General features: G+C 45.2%; 1 pseudogene across 1 annotated transcript in view; it reads left to right on the top strand.

Moving 5' to 3' along the window:
* The window catches only part of LOC311103216 (centrosomal protein of 112 kDa-like), a 118268-nt pseudogene that overhangs the window by 72928 nt on the left and 27041 nt on the right, over positions 1–18299 (top strand). The window contains exons 20-21 of the transcript in view: positions 5029–5200; positions 17853–18083. The product of the transcript in view is annotated as a centrosomal protein of 112 kDa-like (transcript). The remainder of the gene's footprint in view (positions 1–5028; positions 5201–17852; positions 18084–18299) is intronic.

The raw sequence follows: 18299 nt of genomic DNA, 5'->3' as shown, positions 1-18299 counted from the left end.
TTTATTGCTGTTCAATTTAGCCTCTTTGGAGCCGTGAAGTTAACTACCATGCCAAGGGGTGTCATTGGTTGAAACGACTAAACACACACAGACCATTACATGTTTACATAGCATGCTGTATATGCAGCCTATGTTTTAACTTTGTGTATGAGTTGAAAAACAGATGTTTTTTAAATCGCCTTTGTATCGGCTACTATATCCAATGAGTAATATTTGGTATTGTTGTGAGCCAACCTCATATCTGTGACACTAGAGACAGAGTCCACTCACTCTCACTGTATCCAGTCACTAACTAGGGTATCATCTGTGATTGCAGTGTGTGTCAAAGACATGATTGATTTTCCGAGCCCATTAAAAACACTTCTATCTCTCCACCTCCCGCCTAATAACCATTCTAACTCTCATTCCCCACACGCAGACAGACTAGCGGTGCGTGTTAATTGCTTGAGATGTTTTGGAGTGGAGGATATGAGAGCAATGTTTTGCTGGCAAATAGAGTAATGGTTTTCCATTTCCGATTTGGTCCGTTGTGGAATCGTCGGTTTGAGGTTGCGCCTTTCCGAATAATCTCTCGATACAGGGGTTATTGAGGTTTGAATATAATCGTATTGTGAATTCTCCTTTTATTTATTTAAATCCGCTTAAATGCCCATTAAATTGGAGTTAAAGTGAGGTGCAGAAGTGGAGCTCAATTGAAGGTCTGAAAGTGTTTTCACAGGACTCATTGTTGTAGTGACAATTACGTTTCAGTCCTAACATTAAATAGTGTGTGTTTGTAGTCAAAAGCAGGTTTTTATCCTTGTTGTAATATTGTTTGTGTGTCAGTGTTGCTGAATCTGAAACATCTGAAAATGTTTACCGGTATGTAAATCTCATAATCCCTTTTAAATGGAGAACAGCATATGACAGAAGGTATCAAAGACAATACCCGAGTTCTGAAAATATTCAAGTGAAGATAATCAACACTAACCAAGGGAAGGAAATGGAAAAAGACAGTTGCCAATGGAATTGGGATGCATCTATTTCATACTAAGGGCGCTTGGTATCATTTACTTCGGCGATAAACTGAGAGAAACATCTCTCTGTCCCAGTACATCATGTGCTAATGCCACATTCGGTGTCGCTTTTCGGTGACGTCCACCTAAGAGATAAAGAGAGCGGAAGAGCGGAGCGAGAGAGAGATACAGAGCGTATAGAAAGAGTCTGATGACTGTCTGATGTGTATTTTGCAACTGCGTGTTCCCTTGTAGTGAGATTGGTGTCTCAGGGTCACCAAGTCAAGTTTGCCCATTGAGCCAATCACAAAGGGACATTCCACTGAGGTCACTTCAGTGAGAGTTTTAAAAGAGGCTCCATGTATAGCGGAGTTGTTTCCCTCTGAGCTCCAGGTCATTAGGACGTCACGCCGGCCCTTCACAGCCCTGCTCCTTGACGTTGAACTGACGTAGGGAGGTCATAAGGCTGTTATAGATGGTGTCGTAACCCCCGGACCCCACGGAAACCACTAATCTGTCCCGCTCCTCAGATCTTTGGTCACAATGAACAACACAAAGTCTAGGTCTAGGATACACGCGTCCACACACCGAAACGCTCATAGACACAGAAACGTTGACACATACACACACACAGGGCACACTTCTACACTCCCCACTGTGAAGAATGGAGTTCTTCCCTCTCCCCTTCTCATCACCCTTACTGAGGCCAGAAAGTTATCCCTCTCTCCTTCCTCCCCTGCTGAGGCCAGACAGTTCTCCCTCTCTCCTTCCTCCCCTGCTGAGGCCAGACAGTTCTCCCTCTCTCCTTCCTCCCTTTTCTCCCTCTCCCCCTCCCTGAGGTTTGGGGTAACCCTCCTGGGGCAACAGTAGCAGTGGCTGGTTATCTCACTGTCTCTTTCCTAATTCTCACCCTGTCCCGTCCTGTCACACCCCCCCTAGTCCTCTCTCTATGTTAGTAGCCCTACAGTGCCACTACACCCAGGCCCATCTCAATGACAGGAGCTCCTCAGTGACAGGACGCACGCTGTGCTGTAACATTAGTCGCTCTCTGTCACAGGACGCACGCTGTGCTGTAACACCAGTCGCTCTCTGTCACAGGACGCACGCTGTGCTTTAACACCAGTCGCTCTCTGTCACAGGACGCACTCTGTGCTGTAACACCAGTCGCTCTCTGTCACAGGACGCACGCTGTGCTGTAACACCAGTCGCTCTCTGTCACAGGACGCACGCTGTGCTGTAACACCAGTCGCTCTCTGTCACAGGACGCACGCTGTGCTGTAACACCAGTCGCTCTCTGTCACAGGACGCACGCTGTGCTGTAACACCAGTCGCTCTCTGTCACAGGACGCACACTGTGTCGCTACACAGCGGCATCTGAATGACAGGACACACGCTGTGCTGTAACACCGTCCCGCTCTAGACTCACTCAGTGACAGGAGCCATGCTGTGTAGCTCTTCTCCCAGGCCCTCTCCTGCTGTGTCGTGGCCACACCGGCCCCTTTAAGAGCCCCAGCACCCAGAAGCCCTTTCTTCAGCGAGCCTGTGACGTAACAAGAATGTTTGTCTCTCCATCATCTCTCTCTCTCTCTCTCTCCTCTGCCTCCTTTTGTTATGTTACTTTTTTAACCCCCCCCTCTCTCTCTCAAAACCAAAACCCCGAAATGAAATCAGGATGGTCACACAAAACAGTAAGCCAACACTTCCCCACTTGTCTCTCCTGTTGTCGGGTGTCACGCTGTTGTTGTAGTTTTCTGTAGGAATTAGCCACCTATCAGTCAGCCCATCAGACTCTGACTTGCTGTGGAGATATGAATCATGATCTATGGCGTGATTCTGCATGACTGAAATCCAGTTGCTAGATATGATTGGGACTCTATTATATTACTGAATTAATTATATTATAGTGAATGGAATTGAATTACAGAGCAGATGTCATGTATTAACTCTGTGGGACCAGCGAAGCCAAACATCTCCAATGACAATAATACGGAAGATGGCCAGGCCAGTCTCACACAATGCTTTGTTTGTGTTTGTGGTACACTGTCTAAGAGGGTTTTGCCCTAGAAATAAGCTCTCTAGCTGTGTGATGTCTTTCTGAAAACTACTGTTTATGTCCCACTTGTGTGTGTGTGTGTTTTAGTAGTATGTGTGAGTGAGTGTTTTGGTAGTATGTGTGAGTGAGTGTTTTGGTAGTATGTGTGAGTGAGTGTTTTGGTAGTATGTGTGAGTGAGTGTTTTGGTAGTATGTGTGAGTGAGTGTTTTGGTAGTATGTGTGAGTGAGTGTTTTGGTAGTATGTGTGAGTGAGTGTTTTGGTAGTATGTGTGAGTGAGTGTTTTAGTAGTATGTGTGAGTGAGTGTTTTGGTAGTATGTATGAGTGAGTGTTTTGGTAGTATGTGAGTGATTGAGTGTTTTAGTAGTGTGTGTGTGTGTGTTTTGGTAGAATGTATCCATAGATGGTCAACACCAATAAAAGAAAGGCAGAGAAACTCCAGGTATAACATTTTATTCAGTCATCACTCCCTCCCTCCCTTTCCTTCCAGTTTGCAAATCTACCCAAACGCAAGTAGGAGGGAAACCCTGAAATCCTGCGTGGCTAATAGAAGTGTATTTTGTGGCCTTCTCTCTCTCCACCGAGTGAGGAATCCAGCTTCCTGTCGATAGACCCATTCATCCCCAGAATAGCATTAGCCTAAGCATAAGCAGTGTCTGGAGCTATGGGCTAAACCTATGGGCTGGGACTAGGGCTGTCTAACTGCCTAGTCTCTGGCTCTGTCTGTCTGTCTGTGGCAGGCCCAGGTAGGGTGCCGGGGGAGCACAATGTGTGGAGGATTAGCTTCAAAGCTGGAGCTGGAGCTGGGCCCCAGCCCAGGGCCCCTGCTGGCCTTTCTCAGCCCCGGCAGGGGAGCACACCGCAGGGACGGGACAGGGTCACGGGTACCCCGCCATGGGGGAGTGAGAGCAGAGTGAGCGGAGCCTGGGAAAAAGGCAGAGACTGGCGGTGCTTGGGCTTTAGCATTCTCAGCACTCCGCCACCAGGCTTTACCTCACAGCAGGTGACTCGTGTCAGATCCACAGCGCTAGGCTAACAGAGCTAACGCTGCAGAGTGGAGCTGTCTGTAGACACTGGGATAGCCTAGCTCAGCTGACTGACAGCATGGTATGTTTGTAAAAGGGTTCTTTCTTTTGGAGGATTCTTTTGTGTTTTTCCCCCGTCTTTTTTCTTTTAGGTTTTGTGTTAATTCTATCAGGCGATGACTCACTGTCTCAGTGTGTCGGTTAGAGTAGCATTTCTGTTGGTCAGCTTATCGGAAGCTTTTTGTTATTTTGTCTTCCAAATACTCGCTCATTGTCAGCGTAGACCCGTACAGCTACAATCATTTGGCGGCGATAGACAACCAGCCGAGTTGAATGTCCCAACATTTTAAAGCGAACACTGAGATTGTATGATTTGATTCTTCTGCGGCAGTCTGTCGGACTCTGAATAAATATGATGACAGGTAGAACTAACACGTTCGATCTCCCCTCCGAAGTTTGTGTTCCTTTCTTCCTTCTCCTCACGTCCTCTGAGTGGGGCGTAGTATAATGATGATAGGCATCGCCCTTACTAAGCCGATTTCCCCACGCTGTGAGACTCATAGCATGGGGCCAGGGTAGCTCCTCCAGTAGCCAGATGGCTAACCCCTCACAGCCTCCCTGCATAGACAGCCCAAGCTAACTGCTCTTTTATATGCCGATAGGAGAGGGGCGACAGAAGTCCGATTTGGAGAGAGAGCGAGAGATTGTGGGATTGAATTAGGGTGGGGACGGGGGGGAAGAGTGTGCGTGAGGTAATAATAATGTAAAAGAATTGCGTTATGTCGTGGAGTCATCAAGTCGTTTTTGTTTTGGTCCTGCCGTTTGTGCAACGGCGGGGCGCATTGGCGTGTGGGTAGGGATGGAAGGGATGCATGGGTGGATTGATGGACAAATTGTCATGACGACAGGGCTGGGGCTGATTGTAGTCTTCTTCCTCTCTCCTCCTGTTGTCCAATCAGATGTGCGAGCAGCGTGCAGGGCAGGAGCAGGAGAGGATGCGTCTACAGCAACAGTACAGCACGGAGAGGGACAATCTGGTCCAGCAGCGCCAGCAGGAGGTGGAGGCGCGGGCCGCCCTGCACCAGCACCAGCAGCAGACCCAGGAGTGGAGGCAACGCAACGCCCAGGTAGGGGGTCTCACTACTCTCCTCTGATCTGCACCGCCATTGACGTTCTGTGGTGCTGGGCTTTCAAAAACGCTGTGAGTAGTACTTTCTCACCTGCTGCTAGGTGCGATTTCTGTGCAGAATTTGTGTTTTTGCAGGCGGTTGTGTTGTAGGGGTGCGGGTGTGTGTGAGCGGAAAGGAAAGAATTCCGAATTCTTATTTAAATCAAAAAGTATTTTATTTGCGAAACCTTTTTTTTTTTAGGAAGGACCGCGAATTAATGGAAAAGTGAAATGCCGATTAAACCGCAAACATTTTTTATTATCACACAGTGCTAACTTCTAATGCGATTCTGTATTTTTTTCCTGGTTTCGCGGCAGGGTTCCATGCTAGAAGTGAAAGACTTGAAACGCCTGGAAACCACAGGTTGCCAGATAAAGGAAATATCTTGGTCGCTGTGCAGTAGCTCTGGCCTTTTATTCCCAAAACCCTGGGTTGTATTTCTCTCCTTTCTTTCCCCGGTTCACCGGGGTCGGTATCAGCCGTGTACCAGTAGCAGCAGCGCACGGTGAGTGCCCCGTAAGCCCCCTACGGAGGAACAGGCTGTACATGGCATTCTCCCCTCACCGCAGGTAGCCATCTCCCTCCCATAAGCACCAGTTACTTTCCCATTACAACAACACACTACCGCCACAATGGCTAAATGACATTTGGGGCTATATTGATGGAGTCCCCATCCCCAGGCCTATTTAAGGCTATTATGATTCCAGCAGGTTTCCTCTCCCTGTAGCCCTGCTCCACTCTTTTCCCTCCATCGCCCCTCTCCTCGCCGCTTCTCCTGCCTGGCTAGCATGGAGACTCTGTGGGAAGCCATTTGACAGAGCAGCCCCCGTCTGGGGATGTATTTGACTCCTCAAGCCTCCAGATGAAATGTAGAATGTCAGCATGGCGAGGGCTTGTTTATTGGCTCCTGGCTGGAGACTAGGGGTCCAGCCGTGCACATTCAGTATTTATGGACATTTGGACAAACGGCGACTCTCAAATGTTTTTGCAGCGAACGGCGGGCACAGATGGTTCCCAGGTTACACAACTGCGTACGAACAACAGAAAGGAATGGAATTTCGCCGTTAAGAAACTTTATTTTCTATCATTAGGATTATTATAATTTTTAAGAAGTAGGCCTAGGATGAAATAGTATAGGCCAAGATTTAAAAGCATTTAGACTTAAATGGGGAATAAATAAATCAATAAAATGTCTTTACTATTTGACATTATTGGTCATAAATTAATTAATAGCAATATGATTAGAACTATAGAATGATGGCATTAAAACAGTAGCATTTCAAGGTCAAACAGTCAAATGTTTTAGAAACATTGTTATTTCATGTTCATCCTTTCCATACATTTGAAAGTACACACTGTTCTATATGGCAGAGGTGACAGCTTTCATTATGGCCTGCTGCTGTCAGTGGAAGAGAAGATATCATCTTCCTCCATACACATACACACACATACACACACATACACACACGCACACACACACATACACAGCTACACTGAACACACTCTCAACTATGATTTGAGCGTTCTGTTGGCAGCCACTCCACTATTCTGGTTAGTCTGTCTGCCATGGCCATCGCTCCACCATACGATTATGTGGAGCCACATCGAGCCACAACGCACCCCAAAATCTCCCCTCCCCCAATTAAAAATAAATTAAACAGAACTTCTCTCTGTGGTTATGGTTCTTGGAGAGCAGCAGTTGGGCTCCAGAATTTACATATGTTATTTGTATTTATTTATTTTACCCTTATTTTACCAGGTAAGTTGACTGAGAGCACATTCTCATTTATAGTAACGACCTGGGGAATAGTTACAGGGGACAGGAGGGGGGATGAATGAGCCAATTGGAAAGATTAGCTTTTTTAACATCACGTTAAGTCCCATATTATGAAGTAGTTTTGCGTTACCAAAGATGTTTACCCCTTTGAAACTCTGTCATACAGATGGAAATTAATGGGGAATTCAACCTCCACAGATTCTGAAAGTCCAGAGAGTTTTGAAAGAGGAATGTTGAAAAGCAGAGTATTTTGTTGACGCATCCAGAAAACATGAACGCTTTCTGAAACCGGCAAGCATAGCTTAAATGCACTTTAATTCCTACTACTTTGTACTTTTCACTATTGTGAGGCTTAAGTGGTATTCAACATTCCATCAAATGACTCACTCACACTATCTTGTGTGTGAGGAAGACAGACAATAGAATCTGTCCAGATGTGACTGCCAGGATTTGGGAATCAGCGACTCAAACTCCTGGCGAGGTGATTGGATCCAGGCCCTGCTTTCCAGCTCTTCCTTCTCTTCCTGGAATCTGTGGAAGGATTGTGTTGCTCACTTACTCTCTCTCTCCCTGACTATGGAAAGCTGGCACAGGGAGCGGATGTCAGTCACACGTCGTGAGGACTCATCCCCTTCACATGGTAGGATGAGTCTAATAAATAGGAGACTCCTGGCTGGCCTCCACCCCACCCAACCAGTTGGGAAGGACAACAAATGAGTCGTGGCCAACATGGAGGAGGATGAGACGCAGGAGGAGGTGGAGACATAGGAGGAGGAGATGCAGGAGGAGGAGGAGAAGACGCAAGAGGAAGAGGAGGAGAAGATGCAGGAGGAGGAGGAGGAGATGACGCAGGAGGAACAGGAGGAGACGCAGGAGGAGGAGGAGGAGAAGACGCAGCAGGAGGAGGTGGAGCACAGGGGTTCTCTGTCCTGGCCTCATCACTGTTTGTTATTATCCAGGATCCTCTGCTGATCAACTGTCTGTGTTACCCTGCTAAATAAAGGCCTGGAGTCTGGAAAGACAACGGTCTGTGTTACCCTGCTAAATAAAGGCCTGTAGTCTGGACAGAGACAACTGTCTGTGTTACCAAGCTAAATAAAGACCTGGAGTCTGGACAGGGACAGCTCAATTAAAGCGATCAATTAAATAAACATTGCAGAAAGGCAGAGCAGAAGTGGAGAAAGTCAAAGTTGCAGGTCCATTATGATAATCTGAGGGCAATTAGAAATGCCAGACGGGTTCATTTTTCTAACTTGATCACAATTAATCAGAATTAATCGAAAGTGCTCTTCTCGACCATTGATTGCCTGATACATCCTACCCCCTCAAACCTATGTGAACTTTCCTCCACATCTAAATGTGATAAGTTTGCAGAGATAAGATAATCAACATTAGGCTGGGTATCAGTCAAGCAAGACCTGATGAGAAGTTTTGTGCCCTAGCCTACCACGCAAAGGCACTATGGATTCATTTTCCCTGGTTGACACAGACATGCTCAGGAAAGTGATATCACAACTTAAACCTTCTACCTGCCTTCTCAATCCTATCCCCACCACCTTCTTCAAAACTGTTTTTAATTGCATATCTGAAGAAGTGCAAACTATTGTTAATCACTCCCTGTTCACAGGCAGTTTCCCCACTGCGCTAAAAACTGCTATGGTGAAACCCCTTCTGAAGAAAGGTAATCTAGATTCTTCAGCTCTTAGCAATTTTCGGCCAATCTCCAACCTTCCATTCTTAAGCAACATTCCGGACAAATTCGTTTTCAAACAGCTAAATGATTTTTTATGTGCCAACTGTATTTAAAAAAAAATCCAATCTGGTTTTTGTGTCCACCACAGCACAGAGACAGCCTTAGTTAAAGTGGTAAATGATCTTAGAGCCAACACAGATGCCAAACAGCTCTCTGTCCTTGTACTCTTGGATTTAAGTGCTACATTCAACACTGTTGACCATGATGTCCTTCTGGACAGACTGAAGAGTTGGGTTGGCCTCTCCGGTTCTAAATTGGTTTAGGACCTATTTAACCGGTCAAGAGTTTTTTTGTCACCCTTGGTGAACATAACTCAGAGAAAATACATATTACATATGGCGTTCCATAAGGTTGGATTTTGGGGCCGGTACTGTTCGGTTTATATATGTAAACCTTTGGCAGCGTTATCAGAAAGCACAGCATTGATTTTCACTGCTACGCAGACAATACACAACTTTACATTTTTGTGTCACCAGAGGATTTTAGCTCCACGGATAAATTACTAGACTATTAGTGATTTAAATACTTGGATGGCTCACAACTTCCTCCAGCTAAATCAAGACAAGACCATGGTACTTATTGTTGGAGCCAAAGTACAGAGAGCAAATCTGGTTTCACATTTTAATTCACAGGCAATAAAGATAAAACACGAGGTTAAAAATCTAGGTGTTATTTTAGATTCTGAACTAAATTTCGAATCACACATTAGGAATGTGACCAAAATAGCTTTTTACCACCTGAGGAACATTGCCAAGGTGCGGCCGTTTTTCTCTCTGATACAGAGAGACTCATCCATGCTTTTATGACAAGCAGGTTTGACTACTGTAATGCTCTCCTGTCTGGTCTACCCAAGAAAGCCATTGGTCAACTGCAAAACATACAGAATGCTGCAGCACGGGTACTGACAAAGACCAGACGGAGAGCACACATTACACCGGTTTTAAGGTCTCTGCACTAGGTACCTGTCAGTTTTAGAATTAATTTTGAGATTATTTTATTGGTTTTTATATCAATCCACGATTGTGCACCCCTATACATGTCAGACATGCTTTTAAGTTATATACCCAGTAGGTTCCTCAGGTCCTCTGACACTGGCCTTTTAACTACCCCAAAGCCTAGGACCAAGAGGCATGGAGAGGGAGCTTTAAGTTATTATACCAGCCTCTGTAATAGCCTGCCAGAGAACCTGAGGGGGGCCGAAACTGTGGACATATTTAAGAGATCTTAAAATGCATATTTTTAGCTCTGCTTTTCCTTGGGGTGCTTTTTAGTCATTCAGTTTTTGTCATTCTTTTGTTTTTTATCTCATTTATCAATCATGCTTAGGCACAAATCTGTGCGTAAACATGCATGGGATCATTTCCACACAAAGTGTGAGACTTATCAATATGAACGTTTGAGTGTACACACAGCCATGACCATGCATACGCACAGTTCCAAGTGGTGGAATATGGGAACTGCTTGTCATCCGTAGCCTAGTGAATGGGAAAAATATACAGTACCAGTCAAAGGTTTGGACACACCTACTCAGTCAAGGGTTTTTCTTTATTTGTACTATTTTCTACATTGTAGAATAATAGTGAAGACATCAGTGAAATAACACATATGGAATCATGTAGTAACCAAAAAAGTGTTAAACAAATCAAAATATATTTTATATTTGCAATTCTTCAAATAGCCACCCTTTGCCTTGATGACATCTTTGCACACTCTTGGCATTCTCTCAACCAGCTTCATGAGGAATGCTTTTCCAACAGTCTTGAAGGAGTTCCCACATATGCTGAGCACTTGTTGGCTGCTTTTCCTTCACTCTGCGGTCCAACTCATCCCAAACCATCTCAATTGGGTTGAGGTCGGGTGATTGTGGATTAGTCAAATTTGAACTAATCAGACCAAAGGACAGATTTCCACCGGTCTAATGTCCTCGTGTTTCTTGGCCCAAGCAAGTCTCTTCTTCTTATTGGTGTCCTTTAGTAGTGGTTTCTTTGCAACAATTCGACCATGAAGGCCTGATTCACGCGGTCTCCTCTGAACAGTTGATGTTGATGTGTCTGTTACTTGAACTCTGTGAAGCATTTATTTGGGCTGCAATTTCTGAGGCTGGTAACTCTAATGAACTTATCCTCTGCAGCAGAGGTAACTCTGGGTCTTCCTTTCCTGTGGTGGTCCTCATGAGAGCCAGTTTCATCATAACACTTGATGTTTTTTGCGACTGCACTTGAAGAAACTTCCAAAGTTCTTGAAATCTTCCGGATTGACTGACTTGTCAATCCTGTCTTAAAGTAATGATGGACTGTCGTATCTCTTTGCTTATTTGAGCTGTTCATAATATGGATTTGGTCCTTTACCAAATAGGACTGTCTTCTGTATCTACCTTGTCACAACACAACTGATTGGCTGAAACGCATTATGAAGGAAAGAAATTCCACAAATTAACTTTTAACAAGGCACACCTGTTAATTGAAATGCATTCCAGGTGACTACCTCATGAAGCTGATTGAGAAAATGCCAAGAGTGTGCAAAGCTGTCATCAAGGCAAAAGGTGGCTACATTGAAGAATCTCAAATATGAAATATATTTTGATTTAAAAAAAAAAAAAAATGGTTACTACATGATTCCGTATTTGTTATTTCATAGTTTTGATGTATTCACTATTATTCTACAATGTAGAAAATAGTAAAAATAAAGAAAAACCCTGGAATGAGTAGGTGTGTCCAAACTATTGACTGGTACTGTATGTTGAAATTGTGAGAAATATACTGTATATTTTTTACATAGATTTAATTGTATTTCCATTGTGAATTCATGCAACTTAGCTTGACAGACTATATCATAATTTGACCACATCAGTGTACATGCCATTCCGGTGCACATCCAAGTGCTATCTGTCCTCGTGTTTTTGGCAACGGGCACTTTTCAGAGTGAGTTTACCGATCTGTATCTCACAGTCCTCGATGAGCCAATGTTTTGGATGCAATCATCAGCAAAATGAATACATTTTCCATACACCATCGCACAACCAGTTGAAGTCAGGAGTTTTTTTTTTGCCATCAATGGGTTCCCAAATAGGAACGGAGCAATAGACGGCACCCACATTGCCATAAAAGCTCTATCCCAAAACGAATTCAACTATGTGGACAGAAGAGGCTTCCACTCATTTAATGTGGAGGTGATAGGTTATGTGATGCACAAAAGACGCTGCTGAATGTGGTGGCCAGGTGGAACGCACGACTCGTTCATTCTGCAGAACAGCAATGTTGGCCTATATGCCTACAGGAGGAAGCTGTTGAGGATGGATGGCTCATTGGTGAGTGTTGCCTACTCATTTGAAGTATATTTGCCATTGCTACAGCAACTTGAATTGTCCTGATGGTCCTCTCTTTGTAGCTATGTTTTTGTCTTTACTGGTCAAGCCACAACTGACCGAGCCAAATACAGTGAACAGTTGGTATATGGTGATCTCCTACCGGTGTGCGTATGACGCTCGTAGGATTGTTTGATGAATCACACTTTTTCTATGCGTACAAACATTTTAAATTCTGTTACGTAAGTAGTATTTTAGAATAGTTTCTACGCAATATTGATAAATGAGGCCCCTGGAGTCTGGATGCAGAGGCCTAGACACCCATCTGTGGATAGAGGGTCCCATTGTTCTGAGGGAACGTTGAGAGAAGAGAAGCTGTCTCCATCACTGTCACTTTGTTCGTTGATGTAGTGCAGTGACAGTGCTGTTTAAATTAGCTTTGTGCAGTGACATTGTTGTTTAAATGAGCTTTGTGCAGTGACATTGCTGTTTAAATGAGCTTTGTGCAGTGACATTGCTGTTTAAATGAGCTTTGTGCAGTGACATTGCTGTTTAAATGAGCTTTGTGCAGTGACATTGCTGTTTAAATGAGCTTTGTGCAGTGACATTGCTGTTTAAATGAGCTTTGTGCAGTGACATTGCTGTTTAAATGAGCTTTGTGCAGTGACATTGCTGTTTAAATTAGCTTTGTGCAGTGACATTGCTGTTTAAATTAGGTTTGTGCAGTGACAGTGCTGTTTTAAATTAGCTTTGTGCAGTGACAGTGCTGTTTAAATGAGCTTTGTGCAGTGACAGTGCTGTTTAAATTAGCTTTGTGCAGTGACAGTGCTGTTTAAATTAGCTTTGTTCAGTGACAGTGCTGTTTAAATTAGCTGTTTCGTTTCCAGTTAAGGGCCCTTCTCTTGTGCCTTTTTGCGGCTGCAGTGGCGTTTGCTGAATCATCAACTAATGAGGAAATAGTTATTTTGAGATTGGTGTAATGCTGGGTTGGGAGTTTGGAGTTGGCGTCCAACACACAGAGGGAATTAGCCCAAATCCTCCTCCTCAGCCTTGGGACCATCATTGTGATGCTTTTACCATCCAAAACCGTGAACTGGGCTTTTGCCACGCTCAAAGTCCTCTATTTCAACCATTATCTTTGAAGATGAAAGGATGAGCTGAGAAAAGCAGCGTCCGTTGCCAGTCCGTGCAGCCAGGACAGCAGCTCACAGTAAATGTGTGTTAGCCTACAGCCAGCTCTGTTCTGTTAGCCGATCAATGGCACAGGAGGATGGAAGAGAGCCCCATTAGAGAGACCGAGAGAGAGCTACAGAGAGAGGGAGACGCGCACACACACAAGAACACACACACACACACTCCCTCATCAAACACACTCTCAAGAGACATGCTGTCCTCTCTGTCCACAAACACAGTCCATATTCTGGTGCCATAATCATCATGTTTTCCCTCGTTTTTAGCTTGAAACCCAATCAATTGTTTTGTCAGTGTTATGATCGTCAACTACTGCACAGTGGATCTGTTATCTCCCCAAGCAGCTGGATATGTAAAGGGATGAGCTGTTGTTGTTTAGTGGTCATATCTATTTCACTTAGTTAGTGCTATAGTTTCTCATGCTTTGAGGACCTAGGATTCTGTTTCCTTATTGGTCCGTCCAAAGAATTCCACTTCAGAAACTACACCAACATTACAAATGAATTTAAGCCTTGTTGTCCTGAACAACAGAAACATTTGATCATTCTATTGGCTCGTCCAAAGCCATTCTTTTGTTTTCTTACCGCAACTTCACTCAAAACTCATTTTTATGGCTAATTCAGATTATTATTTTTTTACGCGTCCTGACAATGTATTTTCTGAGAAACATATGGACTTCAAACAGCATGGGAGAGAGTCAGATCCTCAGAGGGATCTCTCCTTAACACTGTGATGGGCTAAATAACAACTCTGTCAAAACTTTTAAATAACTTTTTCCCCTGATGAAAGAGAAGATGGTACAACAGACAGCTGGACATGGGGGGGGGGGGGGGGGGGGGGGGGTTGTCTCTCTCTCTCTCTCTCTCTCTGCCTTGTAATTTAACAATTGATCAGTCCCTATAGGTGGTTTGTCAGGCCAGCCCTGTCTTCCCTTCCTCCCAGACATCCTATAGCCATTGGGCTCTTTCAAACATCAATGTGTTGGTTAGAGTTATGTTTGTGATTTTGCATGTTCATAGGACTGGTTGATGTTTCACTTTCACATGTTTCGTGCTGACACAGAGAGATCAATGGCTGATGTTTGTTGTGTGTTGTAGTATCTAAGTCATTAGATTACAGATTAAATTCAGCTCCACATTTTGATTTCTAATAAGCATTGCTATTAGAAATGCTTTTCTGTGAGTGTGTGGGAATTTGGAGTAGGAGTACCTATTGTTTTTAAATCTTGTCCACAAATTAGCTTGTTTCCAACTGCAGCTGTCCCTTAAATTCCCTGTCTCCCTCCCTCCATTTCTCCCTATTGATGTTCAGTCCAAGCTCAGACAGATGTGGTCTCCACTCCAGATTGGCTCTTTCTCTCTCTCTCTCTCTGTCTTTCGTTCTCTCTATCCCCTATCCATTCATATATTTGAATATGGGATTTCATCTATTTAATCTCAATTTCTTCAATTTCCTCACCTCTCATATCTATTGTTGCCTCCTCAGGTGATTCAGTATAACCTCATACAACAATTGACTTAACGTTCATACTAGTCAACATGTATTTAATCATGCCTTTTATGTCAGCATGGCATGAAAAAGCCGTTATGAAGAGTAGGACTGTTGGACTAAACTGACACCCTTCAGTTCAGCATACAATTATGCACCTGCTGCAACAATACTTGGCAGTCCTTTTATTTCCAACTTTTGTTGCAGTAGCCTATATGTTATTAGCCTATATGTTATTAGCCTATATGTTATTAGCCTATATGTTATTAGCCTATATGTTATTTTCCAAACATATTAAAGTTGTAGGGAAGAGGGATCAGCCAGACGAGTTAAAGAGGGAATTCTACATTAAAGGCTGTTCTGGGACCAGGTCTAATAGCTGCCTGCCCTTGAAGTCAAGTCATGTGGACCATCACGCCTGGCACTGTTTATGTCTCTCTCTCTGTGTGTGTGTCTGTTCGTGTGTGAGTTTGTGCGTGCGTATCCTCCTATTTTTCTGTGTTGTTTGTCTCTGGGTATGTGTGTGTGTGTGTGTGTGTGTGTGAGACACAGGCATGGCATCTGGGTGTTGTGGCGACACAGCCTTTGATGTCTCTGTGAGATTTTCCGGCAAAAAAAAAGACTTCAGACGCTTTCTGCTCTAATTGCCATGTGACTGACTGAAGCCATAACGAGAGAGAACCTCACTGTCCTGGGATGCCCGGGTGTCTGTGGAGAGGGAGGGGAAGGGACAGTAGAGGGTGTCTGTGGAGAGAGAGGGGAAGGGACAGTAGAGGGTGTCTGTGGAGAGGGAGGGGAAGGGACAGTAGAGGGTGTCTGTGGAGAGAGAGGGGAAGGGACAGTAGAGGGTGTCTGTGGAGAGAGAGGGGAAGGGACAGTAGAGGGTGTCTGTGGAGAGAGAGGGGAAGGGACAGTAGAGGGTGTCTGTGGAGAGAGAGGGGAAGGGACAGTAGAGGGTGTCTGTGGAGAGAGAGGGGAAGGGACAGTAGAGGGTGTCTGTGGAGAGAGAGGGGAAGGGACAGTAGAGGGTGTCTGTGGAGAGAGAGGGGAAGGGACAGTAGAGGGTGTCTGTGGAGAGAGGAAGAAAAGTGATTTATTTGCAACAAAGTGTTTCCTTTCCTATTCACATGATGCTACATACAGTTTAAAACTAGAATCCTTAATTGAAACAATAACAAAGCGTCCTCCACGCCCCTGTGGCGCTAAAAACCTAAGGGATGGGGCTAGAGAAATATACCCACTCTCAAATTCATAGACAGAGCTATGGATGCGAGGATTGACCATCCATGATATCAAATGTATCATTTTAACCATGTTTTGAGGCAATACAGTGTTTGTTTACATTGGAGTGAAACAAGCTTATGTTTTGGTTTCTTATGGGGTACGACACTTAAACTAAGCACGAGGCATTTCTAAGTTATATTCCTCAAGAATCAATGGGTATAATTTAAGTCCAAAAATGGATGAAGCAACTAAGGATTCTAGCTTTAAGCATTTTGTATGACTGTAACAAAGTCTTGAGCGTAACTTCAGTTAACGACACATTATCATACCGTCCTCAGATTTCCCCCTCTCACACTATACAACCCTCTCTCTCTCTCTCTCTCTCTCTGTCTCTCTCTCTCTCTCTCTCTCTCTCTCTCTCTCTCTCTCTCTCTCTCTCTCTCTCTCTCTCGCTCTCGCTCTCGCTCTCTCTCGCTCTCTCTCTCTCTCGCTCACTGCCTCCCCCCTCTCTCTCTCTCGCTCACTGCCTCCCCCCTCGCTCTCGCTCTCGCTCTCGCTCTCGCTCTCGCTCTCTCTCGCTCTCTCTCTCTCTCGCTCACTGCCTCCCCCCTCTCTCACGTTCCTCCATAATATCTATCTCTATTCACATACATACTACAGTGCAATAATTCCATGCCAGTCCAGAAGCTGCCTAACTGCCTGTTAGTTAATGTCTGTTTAAATGCGGTTGGCTTGGTCATTAGCATTCCTCTAATGTAATGTGGCTGTAATGCTGCTCTCTCTGGCAGCAGCCTGAATCAAAGAGCTCTGCTGGGGCAAAGTCAAAGCTGTAGATCAGTTCAAAGGAAGAGGGGTCAGGAGAGGGGTCAGTCCATCTCTGCACTGCAGCCCCTACATAAGCCAGCACACACATCTGCGGGCGAACACACACACACACATGAAAGCATGCACACACACTCGTACACACACATAAGCACACACACACATCTGCAGGCGTGCACACTCGGTAGAACACACAATCCCCATTGCACACGCACAAACCACAGATTGACTTCCAAATGGAGGTCCCTGTCAAAACTACACCCCTAAACGTTTCCCTGAGACCGGGTTGATTTACACACCCACACACACACACACACACTCCTGCTCTAGTTCTCTGACTAGTCTCTTCTCTGTACTTCCTGAAATGAGACATGGCAGCGGTGCCCATTTTCCTCCTGACTGAGTGACCTTTGATTTACACTAATTTCTCTCATTAAATCAGACCGCTGACCTTAGTGGAATGCCCCCGCTTTGATGTGGGCCCTGCCTAGCCTGTGTGACTCACAGATCAGAGGGCCTTGTGTGTGTGTGTTTTCCCTTCCTGCCGAGCTGGCTAAGCGGGCAGACACTCTGGCATTCCTTGTGCTTGTTGTTGCTCCTCTCTTCTCTATTCCCAGCCCAAACGGGGATTCCCCCGGCCTCTCTGTTCCATTCCAAGTCATCCTGGAATACTCCCTCACTGTTTTAGTTCTGATCAGAGCTTTGAATGTTGAAAGAGTGGGCCAGATGAGACAGGTGTCATTGACTGACCCTGAGATTGTCATACCCACTTGTGTGTGTCGGTGTTTTTTTTGTGTACATGAGTGTGTGGATATGTGTGTGCTGCACATGCATTATTAAAGTTGCACTAAAAAGTTACTATTTGAATACCCTGTACCACGGATCAGTTTTTTGTGACAAACAGTCGCTAGGAGAGGAAAAAGTACAGTGTTGCATTTGCATTGTGGCAGTTGTTCTGGACATAACTTACTAGTGTCTCCAAACAGTAGTGTCTTAGTGTGCTACCTCTGTTTTGACATGTGTGTATCTGTGTGTATCTCCCTGACCCCAGGTCATCTCAGACCTGGAGGAGCGGGTGTCCTCTCTGAGGGATGAGCTGCAGCAGGCCCACAGCCAGAGGAAGCAACAGCTGCTGGAGCTGGGGGTGCTCAGGGAGGAGGAGAGGCAGCGTGCTGCCCAGGACCAGGAGGCCTCCCTGGGCAGGCTGAGAGCCGAGATGGACCGCATCCGCCTGGAGCTGGAGAGGAGCCACAAGGCCGAGAGACAACTGGCCCAGGAGAAGGTGGGTGAGGTGGTCGGGGGAGAGAGAGAGTGTGGCGGGGTTGGGACATGGCACTGCCAGGGGAGAAGGGAAGAGAGAGATGGCACAGGATAAGGTGGGTGATGGGATGGGATGGGGGGTGAGGGATGGGTGGGCTAGGGACAAAGCACCGCCACAAGAGAAGGAGAGAGAGTGGGTGGTAGGGGTGGTAGAGGGACGTCCTCCCTCCCTCTTATC

This window comes from Coregonus lavaretus, assembly GCF_964263955.1.
Source record: "Coregonus lavaretus genome assembly, chromosome: 28".
Taxonomy (NCBI): domain Eukaryota; kingdom Metazoa; phylum Chordata; class Actinopteri; order Salmoniformes; family Salmonidae; genus Coregonus; species Coregonus lavaretus.
Note: the sequence above shows the minus strand (reverse complement) of the source record. Positions and strands in the feature narration are given on the sequence as shown.